Here is a 25,738-nt window from a genome sequence, read left to right as displayed (position 1 = left end):
AGGCCGGATGGAGACCACGGGCTGAGACTTCGGAGGGGCCGAGGGGGCCCCCAATCCCTCTGCACGCCCCTCCCCACCTCAAGCAGGTCAAGAAACCACCCCTGAGCGTTGCCGGGGAGACCCTGAGCCAGGACTCGGCCAGGGATGCTGGGCAGTGATGCCACCCTGGCCTCAGGACGCCTCCTCTCCGACCTCCCCCCATCTCCCTTCTCCAAGGGTCGACAGCCCCCCAACGCTTGCAGGAAGAGGGGCTCGGGGGGGGGGGGGGGGGGAACGACACACGCACAGACCCTCCATGGATCCCAGTCTGTCACTGCGTATTATCCCGACTCCGCCAACTGCCAGCTGTGACTTTGGGCAAGTCACTTAACTCCTCTGTGCCTCAGTTACCTCATCTGTAAAATGGGGATGAAGACTGTGAGCCCCCCCGTGGGACAACCTGATCACCTTGTATCCTCCCCAGCGCTTAGAACAGTGCTTTGCATATAGTATTATTATTATTATTAGAGGCAGTTTCCTCCTCAGCCTGGGCCACCATCATTTAAACAGTTCCAGCAATATCCCACCCTGCCTACACATCTTTCATTCATTCATTCAACAGTATTTACTGAGCACTTACTGTGTGCAGAGCCCTGTACTAAACGTTTAGGAGAGAACCCTATAACAACAGACACATTCCCCGCCCACAATGAGCTTACAGTCCAAAGGGCGAGACGGTCATTAATAGAAATAAATTACATCTCTGGGGTCTGAGGCGGGGCTTTGTGGGCCAGGGCTGTGCCCATCCACCGGTATTTATTGAGCATTTCTTTTAGGCAGCACACTGTACTAAGCACTCGGGAGAGTATGGTAGTGTTAGTAGAATAATAATAATGATGGCATTTGTTAAGCGCTTACTATGTGCAAAGCACTGTTCTAAGCGCCGGAGAGGTTACAAGGTGATCAGGTTGTCCCACGGGGGGCTCGCAGTTTTAATCCCAATTTTACAGATGAGGTAACTGAGGCACAGAGAACTGAAGTGACTTGCCCAAAGTCACACAGCTGACAGTTGGCGGAGCCGGGATTTGAACCCATGACCTCTGACTCCAAAGCCCATGCTCTTTCCACTAAGCCACACTGCTTCTCTACCCTTGAAGAACGGACAGTGTGGTAGGGAAGCCAGTAGACTAAGCTATCGGGGGGAGGGAGTAGCCATGCTTGAAGCTAGATACAGAAGTGAAGTGAATAATAATAATAATTATTATTATTAATAATGGTATTTGTTAAGCGCTTACTAGGTGTCCAGCACTGTTCTAAATAATAATAATAATAATGGCATTTATTAAGCGCTTACTAAGTGCAAAGCACTGTTCTAAGCGCTGGGGAGGTGACAAGGTGATCAGGTTGTCCCACAGGGGGCTCACAGTCTTCATCCCCATTTTACAGATGAGGGAACTGAGGCCCGGAGAAGTGAAGTGACTGGCCCAAAGTCGCACAGCTAAGTGGCAGAGCCGGGATTTGAACCCATGACCTCTGACTCCAAAGCCCGGGCTCTTTCCACTGAGCCACGCTGCTTCTCTGGGGTAGATACGAGGTAATCAGGTCGGACACAGCCGTCCCACGTGGGGCTCACGGTCTTAACCCCCGTTTTACAGATGAGGTAACCGAGGCACAGAGAAGTTAAATGACTTGCCCAACTGGGTGGGGGGGGGGAGCACTGGATTGCTCAGTCAGTCAATGTATTTATTGAGTACTTTCTGTGTGCAGGGCGCTGTTCTAAGCGCTTGGGCGAGTACGCTATCATGGTGTAAGGGACAAGTTCCCTGCCAGCGAAGACAAGAGGAGGAGGGGAAGGAGAGGCAGCAGATTGGTCCGGTCCCCGGGACGGATGGGTCTTTGTGGGGGGTTGCCGGGGGAAACCCTTTCACGGGAAACCACAGGAGTAGATTACTGTGATTACACTTCCAGAGCGCGGACTCGCACCACAGACGCACATAACTGAGAGACGGCCGCCGCTCCTCCGGATCGGGGAACCCCCCAAGTCTCCGACTGCCCGTTCTGGAAGGAAGGGAGGAAGCCCGGGGAGCTCTCCCGCCATCAACCCCGCCCGCCACCCTCCCCAAGCGGACCGGCACCCCGACTCGGTCCGGGCCAACACACACGGACAACGGGCCGGCCTGTCCCGTGGAAACCGGGGAGCGGGCAAACGCCATCCCCCGAGGGGAGCAAGCCACGGGCCACCCCTGAGTTGGGCGCCCTGATGCCCCAAGGGAGAACGCTAACGACTCCTATGGTTCTCAGTATCGGCTCTGCCACTTGTCAATCCATCAATCAATCGTATTTATTGAGCGCTTACTGTGCGCAGAGCACTGTACTAAGCGCTTGGGAAGTCCAAGCTGGCAACATATCGAGATGGTCCTTACCCAACAGTGGGCTCACAGTCTAGAAGGGGGAGACAGAGAACAAAACCAAACATATTAACAAAATAAAATAGAATAGATATGTATAAGTAAAATAGAGTAATAAATATGTACAAACATGTCTGCTCTGTGACCTTGGGCATCTCACTTCTCTGTGCCTCAGTTCCCTCATCTGTAAAACGGGGATTAAGACCGTGAGCCCCATGTGGGACACTGACTGTGTCCAACCTGATTAGCTTGGGTCTGCCCCGGCACTTAGAAGGGTGCCTGGCATTCATTCAATCGTATTTATTCATTCATTCATTCGTATTTATTGAGCGCTTACTGTATGCAGAGCACTGGACTAAGCGCTTGGGAAGTAGTCCAAGTTGGCAACATCTAGAGACGGTCTCTACCCAACAGTGGGCTCATAGCCGAGAAGGGGGAGACAGACAACAAAGCACAACGTATTAACAAAATAAAATAAATAGAATAGTGAATACGTAGCAGCGTGGCTCAGCGGAAAAAGCCCAGGCTTGGGGGTCAGCGGTCATGGGTTCGAATCCCAGCTCCGCCACCTGTCAGCTGTGTGACCTTGGGCAAGCCGCTTAACTTCTCTATGTTTGTACATATTTATTACTCTATTTATTTATTTATTTTACTTGTCCATATCTATTCTATTTATTTTATTTTGTTAGTATGTTTGGTTTTGTTCTCTGTCTCCCCCTTTTAGACTGTGAGCCCACTACTGGGTAGGGACCGTCTCTAGATGTTGCCAACCTGGACTTCCCAAGCGCTTAGTACAGTGCTCTGTACACAGTGAGTGCTCAATAAATACGATTGATGATGATGATGATGTGCCTCAGTTATCCCATCGTAAAATGGGGATTAAGACTGTGAGACACCCCGATCCCCTTGTATCCCCCCAGTGCTTAGAACAGTGCTTCGCATATAGTGAGCGCTTGACAAATACCATCATCATTATTATTCTTATTATTATTCACTCATACTTAATGAGCGCTTACTGTGTGCGGAGCACTGTGCTAAGCTCTTGGGAAAGCACAATACAGCAATAAAGAGAGACAATCCCTGCCCACAACGAGCTCACAGTCTAGAGGAACATAGTAAGCGCTCAGCAAATACCACAGACAGCGGGCCACGCTGAAGCCGCGGTGGCTCTCCCGGCCCAGCCTGAGATGGCCGGGGCCTTCAGGGGCAGAGCCGGGCGCTGGACGGGCAAGTCACTTCACTTCTCTGTGCCTCAGTTCCCTCATCTGTAAAATGGGGATGAAGACTGTGAGCCCCCCGCGGGACCATCTGATCACCCTGTAACCTCCCCGGCGCTTAGAACAGTGCTTTGCACATAGTAAGCGCTTAGTACTAAGAACGGCAGGTGGGCATCGTGGCAGCTGGGGGGCTGGATCCGGAGACCCCGGTCATCATCATCATCATCATCAATCGTATTTATTGAGCGCTTACTGTGTGCAGAGCACTGTACTAAGCGGGGAGCGGGGCCCCCGTCCGGTCGCGGCCGGCTAATTAGACACCCGGGGCCCGCCCGGAGCCTCCGCCGTGGTCCCGGCCCGACCCGCCGTCCGCCTTTTAATAATAATAATAAAAAAAAAAAAGAGTGTCCCTGGCTCTTTAACCGAGAGAACCCCTAATTGATTCCCACAGTAATTAACCTGCATTTTACCTCCGAGAGCGGTAGTTAAGGAAGTCGGCCGGGCTATTTATAACTCATCTCCAATTGAGGGCAGACTGCCTAAAATCTAACACATCCCAGCTGTACTCCTGTTTGAACCGGGGCCAAGGGAGTTTTTTAAAGCAGTCTTGGCACGGAATGAATGACACCAACAGTGCGAGCGGAGACTGGCTGCGTGGGGCCGGTGACGTAGCAGGGAGGTGGAGGCGGGGAGGGGGCGCGCGGGGGGACCCGGGGCCGGCGGGCCAACATCCCGGCCCTCCGCCCGCTGCCCGGCCCAGTGACGACCCCGTGGCCTCCGGGCGCCAAGCCATGTGTTGCCAACCTGGACTTCCCAAGCGCTTAGTACAGTGCTTTGCGCACGGCAGGCGCTCAATAAATACGACTGATCGAAGCCGCCCCGGGTGACCGGGCACGGGGTCCCGTGACTCGGACCCTTCTGCCCCACGGCCCTCTGTTCGTGATGCCCGCCGGCCACCCCACCGACTGCGCCGCCGGGGGATGCGTCCGGGGCACATCCCCGGATATATTAGTTACGCGACCCCCAGAGCTCTGAGAGCTCACCTCCTCCAGGAGGCCTTCCCAGACTGAGCCCCTTCCTTCTTCTCCCCCTCGTCCCCCTCTCCATCCCCCCTTCTTACCTCCTTCCCTTCACCACAGCACCTGTATATATGTATATGTTTGTACATATTTATTACTCTATTTTACTTGTACATATCTATCCTATTTATTTTATTTTGTTAGTATGTTTGGTTTTGTTCTCTGTCTCCCCCTTTTAGACTGTGAGCCCACTGTTGGGTAGGGACTGTCTCCATATGTTGCCAATTTGTACTTCCCAAGCGCTTAGTACAGTGCTCTGCACATAGTAAGCACTCAATAAATACGGTTGATGATGATGATGATATGTATATATGCATGTACATATTTATTACTCTATTTACTTATTTATCTATCTTACTTGTACACACTATTCTATTTATTTTATCTTGTTGGTATGTTTGGTTTTCTCCTCTGTTTCCCCCTTCTAGACTGTGAGCCCGCTGTTGGGTAGGGACCATCTATATGTTGCCGACTTGGACTTCCCAAGCGCTCAGTCCATTGCTCTGCACACAGTAAGCGCTCTGTAAGTACGACTGATTGATCCGGCCGAGGCTCGGCCTCAGGAACCTCCACTCCAATGGGGAAGACGCTCGGCTCGCTCCTTGGCACCTCAAGAGACCCCGGACTGCCAACTGGGCAGTCTCTAAACTATCTCCTCTACACACAAATCAATCTATCGTATTTATTGAGCGTTTACTGTGTGCAGAGCACCGTACTAAGCGCTTGGGAAGTCCAAGTTGGCAACATATAGAGACAGTCCCCACCCAACGGTGGGCTCACAGTCTAGAAGGACAAACACGCCACAGAGCACAGGCCTGGGACTCCGATCATCATGGGTTCCAATCCCACTGCCACCGCTTAATAATAAGAATAATGATGGCATTTGTAAAGCGCTTACTACATACAAAGCACCGATCTAAGCACTGGGGGGGATACAAGGTGATCATGTTGTCCCATGTGGGGCTCACGGTCTTAACCCCCATTTTACAGATGAGGGAACTGAGGCTCAGAGAGGTTAAGTGACTTGCCCAAGGTCAATCAATCAATCGTATTTATTGAGCCCTTACTGTGTGCAGAGCACTGTACTAAGCGCTTGGGAAGTACAAGTTGGCAACATATAGAGACAGTCCCTACCCAACAGTGGGCTCACAGTCTAGAAGGTCACACAGCAGACATGTGGCGGAGCCGGAACTCGAACCCATGACCTCTAACTCCAAAGCCGGTGCTCTTTCCACTGAGCCACGCTGCTTCTCTTCTCACTTGTTCGCTGTGTTACTTTGGTCAATTCCCTGCACTTCTCCAGGCCTCAGTTCCCTCCTCTGGAAAATGGGGAATGCAGACTGTGAGCCCCGTGTGGGACAGGGACCATCTCCGACCTGATTATCTTCTATCTCACCTGCGCTCAGAACAGTGCTTGACACACTGTAAGCGCTTAATCCCATTATTATTATTATAATTATTATAATTATGAACCCCTGGCCCCCAGCAATTTGGCACTTGAGCAGCCTGCACAGTGGGTCAGATTTCTGTGAGCCCACTGTTGGGTAGGGACTGTCTCTATATGTTGCCAACTTGGACTTCCCAAGCGCTTAGTACAGTGCTCTGCACACAGTAAGCGCTCAATAAATACGACTGATTGATTGATTGATTTCCTGGGGATCTTCAGGGGTTGACGAGCTGCCCACAGGGAACCGAGCGTCGCTCGGCTCGAACCACCGAGTCGGTCACGGCCAAGCCCACGACCGCAAGACTCTCTCACTGGCTCTCCGGGCGCCGGGGCATAATAACGATGATAATAACAATAATAACAGTGGTATTTGTTAAGCGCTTACTATGTGCCAAGCACTGTTCTGAGCACAGGGGTAGACACAAGCTAATCAGATCTCTGCCCCATATGGCGCTGACAGTCAATCCCCATTTTACAGATGAGGGAACTGAGGCAGAGCGATGTCACCATCAATCGTATTTATTGAGCGCTTACTGTGTGCAGAGCACTGTACTAAGCGATGTGACGCATCTTGCCCTAGGTCACACAGCAGACAAGTGTGGCGGGATTAGAACCCAGGTCCGCTCCTTCCCAGCCCCGTGCTCGTCTAAGATCGGAGCCCCCTCCTGAAACCCATGGGCTCACGCCAGGCTCCGTGCCACCTAAGTACCCGCAAACTCACAGCCTGGGCACCAATGCCTCCCTGCCCCTCCTAACAGCTCTGCAAGGGCAGGGGTGGCGTCTACTACTAGTATCACAACTACAAATACTAATAATGCCGGTGGTATTTGTTAAGCGCCTGCTCTAAGCCCAGCGTTGTAAAACACAAGATAACTGTCTCACGGGCTCCCACGCGCTCAATCCAGTGCTCTGCCCGCTGCAAAACGCTCAGTAAATAACATCGACTGACCGAGCGATGACCCGCCCAGAGCCACGCTGAGGTCGGAGAACCGCGTGGACCGGTCCCGACGCAATTCATTCATTCATTCACTCAATCGTATTTATTGAGCGCTTACTGTGTGCAGAGCACTGTACTAAGCGCTTGGGAAGTCCAAGTTGGCAACATATAGAGACGGTCCCTACCCAACAGTGGGCTCACGGTGTAGAATCCAGTTCGGAGAGGACCCCGGAGCGGCCCCCACACCTCCTTGCCCTGCCGAGAGAGCAAAGCCAGGGCTCCACTCAACACCCAACAATCACTTGCCTGTTGGCTTTCCCCAACAATAATAATAACTGTGGCATTTGTAAAACACTTACTATGTGCCGGGCACTGTACTAAACCCTGGGGTGACTCCAAGCAAATCGGGCTGGACGCAGTCCCTGTCCCACGTGGGGTTCACGGTCTCAATCTCCGTTTTACAGGTGAGGCAACTGAGGCCCACAGAAGTCACTTGCCCAAGGTCACATAGCAGACCAGTAGCGGCGGCAAGATTTGAACCCACGACCGTCTTGATTCCCAGGGCCGTGCTTTATCCGCTACGCCGTGCCAACGTCAGGATGATTCCACAACGGCGCAAGGAGCCTGGCTGGTTCCGGCACCGCGGACTGTCCTGGAGCACACCTGCCACCGACCGTCGCAAATGACCACCGGCCAACTCTGGACACACAACCACCACCACCACCACTGGCGGGCACCAATCCGCTCCAGCTCCACTGCTGCCCATCTTTGGCACCAGGGCTATTGTTTGACACCCCTCCGCTTACAAACACACACACACACACAACCCCCCCCTCCATCCCTCTGCCCCCGCGCCCACTGGCACCCCTGCCCGCCTCCAGCAACACGGATTGAGGAAAACCTTTGTGGGCAGTGGCTGCCAGGAGACAAAGGTGGGCGTCCAGAAAGTGTTTGGGGAAAGACGCCCCGCTCATTGTGGGCAACGAATGAGTCTGTTATATTGACTGTGAGCCCACTGTTGGGTAGGGACTGTCTCTATATGTTGCCAGCTTGTACTTCCCAAGCGCTTAGTACAGTGCTCTGCACACAGTAAGCGCTCAATAAATACGATTGATTGACTGATTGTCGTACTGTACTCTCCCAAGCGCTTAGCACAGCGCTCTGTACCCAGTAAGCTCTCAATAAATGACTAGGCGCTCAATAAATACGACTGAATGAATGAATGAATGTTTTGTTGTCTTTTTTTTAATGGCATTCATTAGGCGCTTACTACGTGCAAAGCACAGTTCTAAGCGCTGGGGAGGTTACAAGGTGATCAGGTTGTCCCACGGGGGAATTACAGGCTTAATCCCCATTTTACAGATGAGGGAACTGAGGCCCAGAGAAGTGAAGTGACTTGCCCAAAGTCACTGTCTCCCCCTTCTAGACTGTGAGCTCGTTGTTGGGTAGGGACCATCTCTAGATGTTGCCGACTTGTACTTCCCAAGCGCTTAGTACAGTGCTCTGCACACAGTAAGCGCTCAATAAATACAAATGAATGAATGAATGACTATTATTCATTCGACATCTATTTTACTTGTACATAATTACTATTCTATTTATTTTGTTAATGATGTGCATTATAACTTTAATTCTATTTGTTCTGACGACTTTGACACCTGTCTGCATGTTTTGTTTTGTTGTCCGCCTCCCCCTTCTAGACTGCGAGCCCGTTGTTGGGTAGGGACCGTCTCTATATGTCGCCAACTTGGACTTCCCAAGCGCTTAGTCCAGTGCTCTGTGCACTGTAAGCGCTCAATAAATACGACAATGACTGAATGAATTTATTGCGCGCTCACTGTGGGCAGAGCGCTGTACTAAGCGTTTACAAGAGGTGGATGCCCCACGCTCGTGGTTGGCTCCACCTCCCACCCCAGACATCACCCAGATTCGCCTTGGCAACCTGGGTAAACCCCTCTCTCCCGGTACCAGGCCCGCAGGGGGATCCTGGGATCGCCCACCCACTCGTTCCTGGAAAAGCCGAGGTTGGGAATGAGGGGGGGTGGCGGGAGTCTGCATCCGGAAGCCCCCTCCCGACCTCAGGATGTGAACCAGCCTCCCCCCGAGGTTGGAGGGAATTCCAAAATTCCCACTCTCTCGCTACGTGCCACCCTGCCCAAGAAAGTGGCCGCGTGAAAAAGGACACGGGCCCGGGAACCGGGGTACCGGGGCTCTAATCAATCAATCGTTTTTATTGAGCGCTTACTGTGTGCAGAGCACTGAACTAAGCGCTTGGGAAGTCCAAGTTGGCAACATCTAGAGATGGTCCCTACCCAACAGTGGGCTCACAGTTTAGAAGGGGGAGACAGAATAAAACCCAACATATTCACAAAATAAAATAAAGTAGATATGTACAAGTAAAATAAATAGAGTAATAAATATGTACAAACATTTATACATATATACAGGTATATACAAATATACTTAACTTCTCTGTGCCTCAGTTACCTCATCTGTAAAATGGGGATTAAGATTGTGAGCCCCCCATGGGACAACCTGACCACCTTGTAACCTTCCCAGTACTTAGAACAGTGCTTTGCACATAGTAAGTGCTTAATAAATGCCATTATTATTATTATTATTTAAATGGGGATTAAGACTGTGAGCCCCCCATGGGACAACCTGACCACCCTGTAACCTCCCCAGTACTTAGTACAGTGCTTTGCACATACTAAGCGCTTAATAAATGCCATTATTATTACTATTAAAATGGGGATTAAGACTGTGAGCCCCCCGTGGGACAACCTGACCACCTTGTAACCTCCCCAGTGCTTAGAACAGTGCTTTGCACATAGTAAGCGCTTAATAAATGCCATTATTATTACTATTAAAATGGGGATTAAGACTGTGAGCCCCCCGTGGGACAACCTGACCACCTTGTAACCTCCCCAGCACTTAGAACAGTGCTTTGCACATAGTAAGAGCTTAATAAATGCCATTATTATTATTAAACACGCTAGAAGTAGCCCTGGGGGGGGGCCACCCAGAGTCAGCCACCTCCGCCTAAAATCAATCCATCGTATTTATTGAGCACTTACTGTGTGCAGAGCACTGTACTAAGCACTTGGGAAGTACAAGTTGGCAACATATAGAGACAGTCCCTACCCAATAGTGGGCTCACAGGCTAAAAGACTGGCGCTGCTGCCCAGTGCCCGTCACCCGTAGGCCGGGCCAAGGAATCGGGTGCCAAGGGAACGGGCCCCAAGCAGAGCAGAAGATTCAAGTGGGCCCGCGGGCCACACAAGGGTCCTCGCGGAAAAGTCGGTTCACACGTGGACCCCGGGAGAGTTCGGGGTACGGGCCCGAACGACTAGGGTACAGGAGCGTCTCAATCCGGGGTGCCGGCATCGTGATCATGAGGTGCCCCGCCGCTGCCCGTGAGCTCCAGGGACGGGGACACATTCATTCAGTCGTATTTACTAACCACGTATCGTCTAGACCGTAAGCCCGCTGTTGGGTAGGGACCGTCTCTAGATGTTCTCTGTCTCCCCCTTCTAGACTGTGAGCCCACTGTTGGGTAGGGACTGTCTCTATATGTCGCCAACTTGTACTTCCCAAGCGCTTAGTACAGTGCTCTGCACACAGTAAGCACTCAATAAATACGACTGATTGATTGACCGTCTCTATATGTCGCCAACTTGGACTTCCCAAGCGCTTAGTACAGTGCTCTGCACACAGTAAGCGCTCAATAAATACGATTGATTGATTGATTGACCGTCTCTATATGTCGCCAACTTGGACTTCCCAAGCGCTTAGTACAGTGCTCTGCACACAGTAAGCGCTCAATAAATACGATTGATTGATTGATTGATTGACCGTCTCTATATGTTGCCAACTTGGACTTCCCAAGCGCTTGGTACAGTGCTCTGCACACAGTAAGCGCTCAATAAATACGATTGATTGATTGATTGACCGTCTCTATATGTTGCCAACTTGGACTTCCCAAGCGCTTGGTACAGTGCTCTGCACACAGTAAGCACTCAATAAATACAATTGATTGACTGATTGACCGTCTCTATATGTTGCCAACTTGGACTTTCCAAGCGCTTAGTACAGTGCTCTGCACACAGTAAGCGCTCAATAAATACAATTGATTGATTGATTGACTGTCTCTATATGTTGCCAACTTGGACTTCCCAAGCGCTTACTACAGTGCTCTGCACACAGTAAGCGCTCAATAAATACGATTGATTGATTGATTGATTGACCGTCTCTATATGTTGCCAACTTGGACTTCCCAAGCGCTTAGTACAGTGCTCTGAACACAGTAAGCGCTCAAAAAATACGAATGATTGATTGATTGACCGTCTCTACATGTTGCCAACTTGGACTTCCCAAGCGCTTGGTACAGTGCTCTGCACACAGTACGCCGTCAATAAATACGACTGATTGATCGATTGATTTACCGAGCCCTTACTGTGGACAAAGCACCGCACTAAGGGCTCGGGAGTACGGTATAACAAAAAACAGACACATTCCCTGCCCACCACAAGCTTGCAGTCTACAACATCCTTGGGTCCACCAGCACCGAGATTCGGCCCGGAAGACCGAGGGGGATGTTGGTGCCCACTCGGAGGCGGAAGGGCAGACCCGGTGCTCCGGTGCCGGATTCCGGCCATTTCTCCCCCAGGAGCCCCGCGCCATCGGAAGCCCCTCAAACCCTCTTTCATCCCCAAATGGGGGGAGCAAACGGAGCCCCACGGCGGGCAGAAAGAAACGCGAGTGGACAGGAGGGATGATGGACGCTGCCATTCCCAGAACGGATCCAACCCGGTGGCATCAGCATTCCGAGGAGGGCCAGCCCGGAGCCCCGGGAGGCTGCATGGGTAGGACCCCCCTCGCAGGCACTAGCCCACCTGGTCCTGTGTAGAAAAGCAGCACGGTCCTCGGAGTCAGAAGGACCTGAATTCTAATCCCGGCTCCACCGCTCGTCATCTGATCATCATCATCAATCGTATTTATTGAGCGCTTACTGTGTGCAGAGCACTGGACCAAGCGCTTCGGAAGTCCAAGTTGGCAACATATAGAGACAGTCCCTACCCAACAGTGGGCTCACGGTCTAAAAGCTGATGACCTTGGGCAAGTCCTTCACTTCCCTGGGCCTCCGTGACCTCATCTGGAAAATGGGGATTAATAATAATAATGATGGCATTTATCAAGAGCTATGTGCCAAGCACTGTTCTAAGCACTGGGGAGGTTACAAGGTGATGAGGTTGTCCCACGGGGGGCTCACAGTTTTAATCCCCATTTTACAGATGAGGGAACTGAGGCCCACTTGCCCAAGGTCACACAGCTGACAACTGGCGGAGCCGGGATTTGAACCCATGACCCCTGACTCCAAAGCCCGGGCTCTTTCCACTGAGCCACGTAAGACTGGAAGCCCCATGTGGGGCGGGGACTGTGTCCAACTTCATTTGCTTATATCCACCCCACCACCTAGTACAGTGCCTGGCACGGAGTAAGTGCTTACCAAATACCACAATTATTAATGTTGTTACCGTCGTCGCTATTAACAACCCAAGTCCAGGGTGACCCCCAAACCCAACGAAGACATGACGATGAAGTCCCTTCTCGTCCCAAGACGGCCACGTGGCCACGAGGGACGTCGCTATATGTTGCCAACTTGGACTTCCCAAGCGCCTAGTACGGTGCTCTGCACACGGTAAGCGCTCAATAAATACGATTGAGTGAATGAATGAATGAATAAAAGGCATTCAAACCGGGTTCCGCCGCTCGGGGAACCCCTGGACCATCACCCCCATCTCCGTGGCAACCCGCCACGCACAGGGGCTGCGTCCAGCCTGAAGACCTGGGCCCAGAATAAGCGCCGGATCAATACTGCCCACTCTCAATTAAAATAAAATTGGGCCACAGGGCCGTTCCACGGGCCCCAAACGGCCCGGAAAAGCAGGGTCCGTCTTCCCGCCCCCTTCTCTGCTGGACGGACCCCCCGTGCTAGTGGGGGGGGCGTCTGCCCTGCCCCAGTGGGGGGTGACCATCATCCCCACCTGCTCCCAACTTTCATATCGGAGGGAAACCGCGCTGAGGAGACACACAGAGGAAGGGGGTAGGAGGGGAAATCAATCAATCAATCAATCGTATTTATTGAGCGCTTAATGTGTGCAGAGCACTGGACTAAGCGCTTGGGAAGTCCAAGTTGGCAACATCTAGAGACGGGCCCTCCCCAACGGCGGGCTCACAGTCTAAAAGGGGGAGACGGAGAACAAAACCAAACGTACTAACAAAATAAAAGAAATGGAATAGATATGTACAAGTAACATAGAGTAATAAATATGTACAAACACATATACAGGGGAAGAGAGGAAGAGCGAAGGATTCAGTGTGAGGGAGCCCCATCTGCTCTTTCCCAGTTTTTTACTGAGCGCTTACTGTGTGCAGAGCACTGGACTAAGCGCTTGGGAAGTCCAAGTTGGCAACATCTAGAGACGGGCCCTCCCCAACAGTGGGCTCACAGTCTAAAAGGGGGAGACGGAGAACAAAACCAAACGTGCTAACAAAATAAAAGAAAGGGAATAGATATGCACAAGTAAAATAGAGTAATAAATATGTACAAACATATATATAGGGGAAGAGAGGAAGAGTGAAGGATTCAGTGTGAGGGAGCCCCAACTGCTCTTTCCCAGTTTTAGTGACTCAGAAGAGGCTGCCAGCTGCCAACGGCTCGGAAGTAGCGCCCAAAAGGTAGTCGGGATTGTTCCGCTGGTCAACCCTCTTGCCCCCGTGAGCTCCGGCTCCAGACGGACGGTGAGGCCGCGAGTCAGGGCCAGGGGTCCTCAGACCGGCCACCCTCCCCTCCCCAAGGTGGTCTTTCGTAGGTCTGCCCGGAACGATGACCCCTGACGCTCAAAAGGCTTTGGGGGCCGGCGTCCGGCCCAGCCCCGCGAAACAAGCAGGGTGGCTCAATCAATCAATCAATCGTATTTATTGAGCGCTTACTGTGTGCAGAGCACTGGACTAAGCGCTTGGGAAGTCCAAGTTGCCCCGCGAAACAAGCAGCGTGGCTCAGTCAATCAATCAATCAATCGTATTTATTGAGCGCTTACTGTGTGCAGAGCACTGGACTAAGCGCTTGGGAAGTCCAAGTTGCTCCGCGAAACAAGCAGCGTGGCTCAGTCAATCAATCAATCAATCAATCAATCGTATTTATTGAGCGCTTACTGTGTGCAGAGCACTGGACTAAGCGCTTGGGAAGTCCAAGTTGCCCCGCGAAACAAGCAGCGTGGCTCAGTCAATCAATCAATCAATCGTATTTACTGAGCGCTTACTGTGTGCAGAGCACTGGACTAAGCGCTTGGGAAGTCCAAGTTGGCAACATATAGAGACAGTCCCTACCCAACAGTGGGCTCACAGTCTAAAAGGGGGAGACTGAGAACAAAACCAAACGTACTGACGAAATAAAATAAATAGAATAGATATGTACAAGTAAAATAGAGTAATAAATATACTATATATAATAATATATATAGTAGTATAGTAATATATATAATGTATAGTAATATAGTTTATAGCAATAACAAATGCCATCACTATCCCAGCGCTTAGAAGAGTGTTTGGCACACACCACAGAGCACGGGCTTTGGAGTCAGAGGTCATGGGTTCAAGTCTCGGCTCCGCCGATTGTCAGCTGTGGGACTTTGGGCAAGTCACTTCACTTCTCCGTGCCTCAGTTACCTCACCTGGAGAACGGGGGTGAAGACTGTGAGCCCCACATGGGACAACCTGATTACCTTGTACCCCGCCCCCCGCAGTGCTTAGAACAGTGCTTGGCACATAGTAAGCGCTTACTAAAAATGCCATTATCAGCAGTCCCCGAACGGAGTCGGCGACGGTGGAGGGGGGGGGTCTCGCACCCGTGGCAGCTGATGAATCAGTAAAAGCCCCAACCAACCACCACCGCAACGGAGCATTCTGGCTGGCGGGACGGCGAGGGGGCCAAACAGTACCAGGGTACGCACGCACACACGTACACACATGCCGCACATGCTCGCACACAGTAGGAAGGAAATCCTAGGGAGGAAGAGGAAGGCAAGAAGGCGGGCGGCCGCCGCCGCAGCAGAGAGCGGGCCTGGTTTCCGGACGCCGGGGAACTCGTGCGGCGGCAGTTGCCCGTCTTCCCGGCCCGCCCCACCCGCCCCCCGCCTTCCGGATCCGTGGATGGAGACGGGGCCGGGAGTCGGAAGGTCACGGGTTCTGATCCCGGCTCTTCCGCTTGTCTGCTGTGTGACCGTGGGCAAGTCGCTTCACTTCTCTGGGCCTCAGTTCCCCCAGCTGGAAAACGGGGATTGAGGCCCACATGGGACGGGGACTGGGTCCAACCTGATTTGGTTGTACCCACCACAGCGCTTAGTACAGTGCCTGGCACGCAGGAAGCATTTAGCGAATACCATAATAACAATTATAACGATAATCCAGTGCCTCCTACAGTACCTGGCACATAATAATAATAATAATAATAATAGTAAGTGCTTAGTACAGTGCCTGCACACAGGAAGCGTTTAACGAATACTATAGTAACAATTATAACAATAATCCAGTGCCTAGTATGGTACCTGGCACACAATAATAGTAATAATAATAATAATAATAATAATAATAATGATGAAAGTAAGTGCTTAGTACAGTGCCTAGCACACAGGAAGCATTTAACAAATACCACAATAACAATTATAACAATAATCCAGTGCCTACTACAGTACCTGGCACGTAATAATAATAATGATGATGGTAAGTGCTTAGTACAGTGCCTGGCACGCAGGAAGCGTTTAACAAATACCATAATAACAGTTATAACAATAATCTAGTGCCTAGCACAGTACCTGGCACATAATAATAATAATAATAAAAATAATAATAATAATAAAAATAATGGTAAGTGCTTAGTACAGTGCCTGGCACGCTCGAAGTGTTTAACAAATACCATAATAACGATTATAACAATAATCCAGTGCCTAGTACCTGGCACATAATAATAATAATAATAATAATAATAATAATAATAATAATAATAATAATAATGATGGTAAGTGCTTAGTACAGTGCCTGGCATGCAGGAAGCGTTTAAGAAACACCATAATAACAATTATAACAATAATCCAGTGCCTTGTACAGTACCTGGAACAAAATAATAATAATAATGAGGATAAGTGCTTAGTACAGTGTCTGGCACACACGAAGCGTTTAACAAATACCATAATAACAATTATAACAATAATCTAGTGCCTCGTACAGTACCTGGCACATAATAATAATAATAATAATAATGAGGGTAAGTGCTTAGTACAGTGTCTGGCACACATGAAGCGTTTAACAAACACCATAATAACAATTATAACAATAATCTAGTGCCTCATACAGTATCTGGCACATAATAATAATAATAATAATAATAATAATAATGAGGGTAAGTGCTTAGTACAGTGTCTGGCACACATGAAGTGTTTAACAAACACCATAATAATAATTATAACAATAATCTAGTGCCTCGTAAGTACCTGGCACACATGAAGCGTTTAACAAACACCATAATAACAATTATAACAATAATCTAGTGCCTCGTACAGTACCTGGCTAATAATAATAATAATAATAATAATAATAATAATAATGAGGGTAAATGCTTAGTACAGTGCCTGGCACGCACGAAGTGTTTAACAAATACCATAATAACAATTGTAACAATAATCCAGTGCCTAGTACAGTACCTGGCACATAATAATAACGATAGTAAGCGCCTAACAAATACCATGATGATTATTATTTTTTTATCAGCCAGCATAGAAAGCCCATCCATCGGCCATGCCACCTTTCCTGAGCACTTGACCGCAAAGCATTGGACGAAGCACTCGGGAGAGAAAGCCGGCAGCAAGAGGGAATGCTTGCTGAGTCCTTGGAAGGCCTGGGCCCCCCAAAAGCAGGGTCAGAGGGGTGAGCCCGATGCCCCCACCCAGCTGGAGGGAAAGGATTAGACGCCCCAGGCTTGGAATAATAATAATAATAATAATAATAATAATAATAATAATAATAATGGCATTTATTAAGTGCTATGCGAAAGCACTGTTATAAGCTCTGGACATTACAAGGTGATCAGGTTGTCCCACGTGGGGCTCACAGTCTTCATCCCATTTTACAGATGAGGGAACTGAGGCACAGAGAAGCTTCACACAGCTGACAAGTGCTGGAGTCGGGATTTGAACCCATGACCTCTGACTCCAAAGCCCGGGCTCTCTCCCCCGAGCCACGCTGCTTCTCCGAGGCCGGCTGGGGAGGGGCGGGAGCGAAGGCAGTGCGGCCCAGTGGAAAACGCCCAGGGCTGGGAATCTGGAGACCTGGGTTCTAATCCCGGGCCAGCCGCTGATCTGCTGGGTGGCCTCGGGCAGTTCCGTGGCCTCAGTTTCCTCGTCAGTAAAATGGGGATAAAAATGCCGTTCCCCCATCCCCCTTAAAACCGTGAGCCCCGTGTGGGACAGGGACCGGTTCCAACTGACTGCCCCAGTGCTTAGGACAGCGTGTGGCACACAGTAGCCTCTTACCTGCCACTTTAAAAAAATAAAAAAGGGGGCAGAAATAATAATAATAATAATGGCATTTATTAAGCGCTTACTATGTGCAAAGCACTGTTCTAAGCGCTGCGGAGGTTACAAGTAGCAGCCCATCCACTCAAAACCGGTCTTTCTGGGCGCCCCTCTCCCCGACCCTTGGTATCGGGCCCCGGCACGACCCCCCGGGTTCTCCAAGTTGGACTCCCCTTGCGTTCACAAACAGATCCCTTCTCCTCCAGGCTCCTAATAATAATAATAATAATAATGGCATTTGTTAAGCACTTACTATGTGCAAAGCACTGTTCTAAGCGCTGGGGGGATACAGGGTGATCAGGGTGTCCCGCATGGGGCTTACAGTCATCACCCCCATTTTACAGATGAGGTAACTGAGGCTCTGAGAAGTGAAGTGACTTGCCCAAGATCACATAGCAGACATGTGGTGGAGCCGGGATTCAAACCCACGACCTCTGACTCCAAAGCCCGTGCTCTTTCCACTGAGCCACGCTGCTTCTCTAATAATGATAATAATAATGATGATAATAATAATTGTGGTATCTGTTAATCACTTAACCGGTGCCAGACACTGTTCTAAGCACTGGACACAGTCCCCGCGTCACACAGGGCTCCCAGTCTTAATCCCCATTTTCCAGATGAGGTCACCGAGACCCAGAGCAGTGAAGCGACATGCCCAAGGTCACAACACACCCAAATGGCAGACGCAGGATTAGAACCCAGGTCCTTCCAGCTCCCAGGCCCGGGCTCTATCCACTAGTCCACGCTGCTTCGCGGCCCGGGGCCACCATTTCATTCATTCATTCAATCGTATTTATCATCATCATTCGCATTTATCATCATCATCTATTTATTGAGCGCTTACTGCGTGCAGAGCACTGTACTAAGCGCTTGGGAAGGACAAGTCGGCAACATCTAGAGACGGACAACAAAACAAAACATATTAACCGCCAGCCAGTCTGGAACGAGAGACGAGGCCGCACAGAGAAGCAGCGTGGCTCCGTGGAAAGAGCCCCGGCTTTGGAGTCAGGGGTCATGGGTTCAAATCCCGCTCCGCCACTTGTCAGCTGTGTGACTTTGGGCAAGTCACTTCATTCATTCAATCATATTTATTGAGCGCTTACTGTGTGCAGAGCACTGTACTAGGCGCTTGGGAAGTACAAGTTGGCAACGTATAGAGACTTCACTTCTCTGGGCCTCAGTTACCTCAACTGGAAAATGGGGAATAAGACTGTGAGCCCTCGGTGGGACAACCTGATCACCTTGCAACCTCCCCAGGGCTTGGAACAGTGCTTTGCACACAGTAAGCGCTTAATAAATGCCATTATTATTATTATCATCAACTAGCGCTCACCCCACGGGCCGGCTGCGTGAAAAGTGGCGAGGGAACCGCGGCAAGGCCGCTCCGTGGGCCAGCTGTGAGGGAAACCGAGGCCTGGGCACGGGCACCACTGCCGGACACTAGAACCGCAATGACTTCCCCATCCCAGAGGAAGGATTTTTTGGCTGGGGGAGTCGGGGGTGGCGGAGCAGAATGGACATTCTTATTCTTATTTCCCCCCCACATCTTACCTCCTTCCCTTCCCCACAGCACCTGTATATGTTTATATGTTTGTACATATTTCTCTATTTAGTTTACTTGTACATATCTATTCTATTTATTTTATTTTGTTAGTATGTTTGGTTTTGTTCTGTCTCCCCCTTTCAGACTGTGAGCCCACTGTTGGGTAGGGACTGCCTCTATATGTTGCCAATTTGTACTTCCCAAGTGCTTAGTACAGTGCTCTGCACATAGTAAGCGCTCAATACGATTGATGATGATGTTGCCAACTTGTACTTCCCAAGCACTTAGTCCAGTGCTCTGCACACAGTAAGCACTCAATAAATACGATTGATCAATCAATCAATCAATCGTATTTATTGAGCGCTTACTATGTGCACAGCACTGTACTAAGCGCTTGGGAAGTACAAATTGGCAACACATAGAGACAGTCCCTACCCAACGTGGGCTCACAGTCTAAAAGGGGGAGACAGAGAACAGAACCAAACATACCAACAAAATAAAATAAATAGGATAGAAATGTACAAGTAAAATAAATAGAGTATGATGATGACCCTCCTGTGCCCGCCACGGCGACCCCACCACCCCGTCCCAGGGCTCGGCCCGCGGCCTCGCCCGGGGTTTCGAGGGCACACGAGGAGCGGTGCCGATTATCGGAGAGGGTGAAGCTGGGGCGGGACAGGCCAAGGGCCAAGTTGCGGTCCAAGCTCTCCAGGCCTCGGTTTCCTCGGGGAGACCGCTGCGCTCCCTCCCTCGGACCCGAAGCGCATCCGATCTGACGGCCTTCTATCTACCCCAGCGCTTAGCGTATAGTAAGCGCCAAACAAACATCAGCCAAGCCAGATGCAAGACACATTTAGCACTGGGCGCGATAGCCATCCCCAACTGTCACTCTGAACCATCCAAACCTTTGGGTGTGTGTTTGTGTGCAGATACACCCCCACACACCCCTACCCCTAACAACTATGGCCCATATCTTTTTTACTCTATTCCACTCTATCTGCAAATGCCGTTCGTATCCACCTTCCTCAAAAGACTGTAAGCTCCTTGAGGGCACGGATAATCATTACGGTATCTGCCAAGCGCTCACTTCGTACCAGGCACCGTACTAAGCGCCGGAGTGGATACAAGCCAATCGGGCCGGACACAGTCCCTGTACCACACGGGGCTCGGTCTCAATCCCCATTTTACGGATGAGGGAACTGAGGCTCAGAGAAGTGAAGCGACTTGCTTAAGGTCACACACCTTAAGTGGCGGAGCCGGGATCACGTCCACTACGTTTCCTTCCTCTCCCGAGCAGCTAGCGAAGCGCTTAGTCCAGTGCTCTGCACACAGTAAGCGCTCAATAAATACGATTGATTGATTGATTGATGGAAACTAGCACAGTGCTCTGCCCACAGCGGGTGGGATTTCTGGGCTAAGAAGCAGCACAGACCCTGCGGCGTCCGGAAGGTCCAAGCCCGCCCGCGCGCCCACCCGCTCTGGCTGGCCCCTGGCACCACTCTACACCCCCCTCCCACCCAGCCCTCGCCAGGGCACAAATGCCAACCCCCAGCCGGACCGAGTGACAGCAGTCCAACAGCAACAGCGAGAAGCCGGGTGGATTTCACATCCTTTGGGGGCTTCCCTCGACCGCGCGGACCGACCCGCTCCACCGGTGGTGGTCCCGTTTGATCGTCCGACGGCGGCAACGCCAAGCAGGTGGCTGAGGAGTCCAGAAGAGGCTCGACCCCGGGGGGACACGGGAACCTCCTGACCCTCGCTGACCCGGCCACCCGGCGAGGGGAGGGAGGAGCTCAAAACCGTTTGGAAAACATCGGGCTCCGAGAGTTTCCCCTACTAGCGGGGCAGAGTCTCCGAGGGTCGCCCCGCTATTTCCCTCCCCACCCCACCAATCTGATCGCCCATCAACCGTGCCTGAGACCCCCTCCCCGGTTGAGAGGGAGCTCTCCCACTCGCTCTCTTCTCCCACCGCCCTTCAGCTCATGCTCTCTGACACCCTCCAGCCCACCTATTCACTAGGCCTCACTCTTGCCTCTCCCCACTGGGCCTCCTTCTGGTCTCCTATCTGCCAGACCACAGTTCTCCCACTGCGCCTCAGTTACCTCATCTGCAAAATGGGGATTAAGCCTGCGAGGCCCACGTGGGACAACCCGAATACCTCGTATCTACCCCAGCGCTTCGAACAGCGCTTGGCACACAGTATGCACTTAACGAATACCATCGTTGTTATTCACCGCGGTTCGCCTCCTCCTTTTACGCCGTCTTCTCTCCGAGTCACAGCCAACCCTCAGCTGGGCACCCTCGCCCTCGACCACCCGCAAGCCCCTCGGGCTGGGCGAACCCGGTCCCCTGGAATGAGAACCGAGGTCGTGTCCAGCGACGCGTTCGGGCGGCGCTTCTGGACACGGACACACCCACGGATCCACAGAGCCGTTTGCCTCCTCCTTGGGATTATTTTAGCGGCCTTCTCGCCCGGTTTGTGGCGGAGATTGTGTCTTCCCACTCTAAGGCCGCCCTCCCGCGCGGTCAGCGGACGGACAGCGCTCTCCCGTTGCCCTCCAGGACCAGGGCCCTTCCCTTCCCCTCGGAAATGACCGCTCCTTGCCTCCCAGAAGGGACCACTGATCTTTGGGGTGGCCCGGCCACGACGAGGCTCCACCGCCACCTTCTCCCCCTCGTTTCCTCCATCGGCTGCCTAGAGACCGCAGTGCCACTCGCCCACCCGGCACCCGGGTGGAGGCCACAGGCTTCTCCCCTCAGAAGCCATCCGGGCACCTGACGACAGCGATACGGCAGGTATTTCCACCGCGCTCAGAAGCGTGGGGTTCTCTTAAGAGACCAAACGAGAACGGAGGAATGCCGCGGGATAAAAGCAGCGATGCCTAGTGGGAAGAACCCAGGCCTAAGAGTCGGGGGACGTGAGTCCTGATCCCAGCCCTGTCACGTATCCTTGGGCAAGAGGCTTCACGGCCTCATCTGTAAAATGGGGACGATACACCCGCTTTCCCTCCTTAGACCGTGAGCCCCACGTGGGACAGGGACCGTGTCCAACCGACGTATCTTACACGTACCCCCGGCGCTTGGAACGGAGTGGGCACTTAACAGATACCCACCCAACCCTCCCCGTGGACTTCCCTCTCAAGCACATCGATTCCACCAAGCGACAGCCTCTAGGCAAGAGGGAGGGTCACCCTGCTGAGGTCGATAGTATTTACCGAGCGCTTCCTATACGTGAAGCGCCGTACTATGCTCCAGGGAAAGGACAAACCAACAGGCCGACCCACTGCAGCCTTGCCAGCCCCCGATCCCTCCGGCTTGCTCTCGGCCAGCCTCCTGGGCCAGGGTTCAGCCTTCGGACGGGTAAAATCACTCCTCTGATGATTTTACCGGGCGCTTAATGCGTGCAGAGCGCTGGACCAGAGGTTGGGAGAGGGCAGTAAACAGAGCCCATTCCCTGCCCACGAGGACCTTACAGTCGATGGTAGGAGACTGGAAACCGGGCGACGGAACGGGACGGTCTGAAGAGAAATAGTAATAGTAGCAGTTGTGGCGTTTGTTAAGTGCTGAGCGCCGGGCACTGTACTAAGCGCCAGGGCGGATACGAGAAATTACGGTTGGGCCCAGTCTCTGTCCCACATGGGGCTCACGGTCTCAATCCCCATTTTACAGATGAGGTAACGGATACCCAGAGAAGTAAAGTTCCTTGCCCAGGGTCACCCAGGAGACAAGCGGCAGAGCCCGGATTAGAACCTAGGTCCTTTTGATTCCCGGGCCCGAGCTCTAGCCCCTAGGCCACGCTGCTTCTCGTGCCCCGTTTCCTGGCCCCCCGGGGAAGGGTGGGAGAGCAGGTCCCGGAGAAGGGGCTCCACGACTTGGTTTCCTCATCTGCAAAATGGGGGCAAGAGACACGCCCTCCCCCCCCCCAAGATGAGACCAGGAGCCCCCAGGTGGGCCAGGGCCCGCACCCAATCCAATTATCCGTCCCAGCGTGTAGAACGGTGCTTGGCGTGGAGCAGGAGCTTAATGGATACCGGCGTCAGGACAGGAAACCGGGGCCACCAGCCCCGCTGGCAACTTCACGGCCACGGGTAACGGAGTGAGCCCTCACGACCGCAGCGGAGGAGACGAGAGTGGCCGAACACCCCTGCTAGAAAGGACTCGAAGAAGCAAAACAGACCTGAGGTGCATCCCACCCCCACCCCCACCCCCAGCCGGCCTCACCCCCGAACTCGGAGCACAGCAAGCCCGGCTCCTCGGGGCTACCCGAGTCCGCTGCGAGCCCCCGCCGAGGGCAGGGCCTTTTCCTGCCCCCAACCCACCGCGGGGACCCGCTCAGGATGAGCGACCACCCGGCACTACCGCTGGTTGCCGGTCCGAGTCCGCGATCTCCCCCGCTCCCGGGCAGGTGCCCGGTGAGGGGCAGGTTGAGGATCCGGCGACAGGAGATGGGGCCGGCGGCCGACCTGGGCCGCCTTCGGGGTTTGCCCGTGCTGGCCCCTGGCGTGACCGTCGGAGCCCCCAAAGCAGCTCCCACTGTCCACCTGACTCCCAGGAACCCCGACTCTAGCCGGGAGGCCGAGTGGCAGCTGAAGCCCTCGGCCGGGATCCCCAAAAGCCCCCCGCTTCCGACCCCCCTCTGGAGGGGAGAGCTTCGGACGTCGCCCTCGTCCAGCCGAGCTTGCCGGCGGCCAGGGCTCCCTCGTCTCCGTGCCCAGAAACCCCGCAGCCACAGGCGGCCGGACCTAGGATGGGGACCCCCCCCAAAAAAACACACGGGCCCCACCCGTCACCCCCCGCCCCCCGGAACAGCACGAGGAACACAACAGAGAGAGGCGGAGGTGGCCCACGCGGCCAGCAAGGCCTGGCCACCCCGAGTCCCGGGCCCCGCCTGACCCATCCCCTCCTGGCTCAGACACCCCACCGGTCCCTCACGGACCCCAGGCCCACCTAACAGTAACAGCGAGAACGGCATCTGTTGAGCGCTTACTACGTGCCAGGCGCTGGGGCGAATACAGGCAGATCGAGTCGGACACGGTCCCCGTCCCGGCCGGGGCTCACCGTCTTCATCCCCATTTTCCAGACGGGGTAGCTGAGGCCCAGAGATGCGACTTGGCCGAGGCCACACGGCAGACGGGCGGAAGAGTCGGGATTAAAACCCGTGACCTTCCGACTCCAGGCCCGTAAGAGCCCCGGTCCCCGAGGAAGGCTCACAGAGGAGGGCTCCGTCCACGCCCCAGTGCCCACTCGGAACGGGGAAACGGGATCCGTAAGCGGCAACTCCGCTCCGGTCGCTGCCCACGGGGCACGATGTGCCCCGCCCCGGTCCGACCTTCCCTCCCGGAACGCACACGCGGATCGGTGCCCGTGGGTCAGATCGAGGGTGCTCCCCGAGCCCGCAGCGCACAGCCCCGTACTAAGCGCCGGGGAGAGTCGGAGAGAGGCGAGGCTCCCCGTGGCGCTGCCCCGAGCCGGCCTGCCCACCCACGGGCCCGCTCGGGACGTCTCTTCTGGTTTCCATTTATCTCTCCCTCGGGGATTCCCAGCCTTTCCCCTTCCTTCCCACAAGGACCCAAAAGCCCAACTAATGAACCGAAAGGAGTAAAGAGAGTTTGACTTCCTGCCCAGAGACAACCCACATCAATGCGCTGGCAGGGCAGGAAGGCGGGCGCACCTGCCCCTCTCCGGGGGCTGCCCGGCCCGGGGTTTTTAACCCTCCGGCAGCCGGGGCCGGTCACCTCTTTTCACTGGGAAGTGCCTCCTTCCTCTCCCCCTGGGGAGGTTGGCAAGTATCTCGCCCCCTCCCACCCTGGCACCCAGGAGAGGCAAACTCCTCTTGGAGGAGCAACTTGCCCCGAAGAGGAAGAGGAAGGGGGTCAACCGACCACCTGACGGACCCTGGACAAGTTTAAGGAGGGGGCGGCATGGCCCCGGACCCTCAGCTCCGAGGGCTCGGGAAAAAGAGCCAAGTCGGTTCTGACAGGACCCGGTCGAGTGAACCAAATTTCCCCACTCCGATGCCAACGGGAGACTTGGGAGGAAGCGAGAGAGAGAACTCTCCCTCGTCCCAGAGAGAGGATCTCCCTCCACGGGCCTGGGAGGCGAGGGATGAGGAAACGGGAGCGGCAGGAACGGAGGGATTGGGGGGGGGGGCGGGTCCGAGGATGAAGAAGGACTTCCGGAGGATGGAGGGAGATTCCATGGAAGTCATCGGGATCCCTTCTGACCGCACCTAGGATGGAACGCTCCACAAGTAGCGGGGCCTAGTGGACCGGGCCGGGAGTGAGAAGGACCCGGGTTCTAATCCAGGGCACTGCCACCTCTGGGCTGGGTGACCTTGGGCCAGTCACCTCCCTTCTCTGGGCCTCAGTGACCTCGCCTGGAAAACGGGGATACAGACCACGAGCCCTACGTGGGACGGGGACTGTGTCCAACCCCGTTACCTCGTATCGACCCTGGCGCTTAGCACGGCGCCTGACCCACAGCGAGTCCTTAACAGA

At 53.2% G+C, this 25,738-nt stretch overlaps 1 protein-coding gene across 1 annotated transcript in view; it reads right to left on the bottom strand.

Annotated features, from left to right (window-relative positions):
- Positions 1 to 25,738, bottom strand: part of ARID1A (AT-rich interaction domain 1A) — a 62,086-nt gene that overhangs the window by 33,621 nt on the left and 2,727 nt on the right.

Source organism: Tachyglossus aculeatus, chromosome 16 (assembly GCF_015852505.1).
Source record: "Tachyglossus aculeatus isolate mTacAcu1 chromosome 16, mTacAcu1.pri, whole genome shotgun sequence".
Lineage (NCBI taxonomy): Eukaryota > Metazoa > Chordata > Mammalia > Monotremata > Tachyglossidae > Tachyglossus > Tachyglossus aculeatus.
This window is presented reverse-complemented; position numbering and strand designations above follow the sequence as displayed.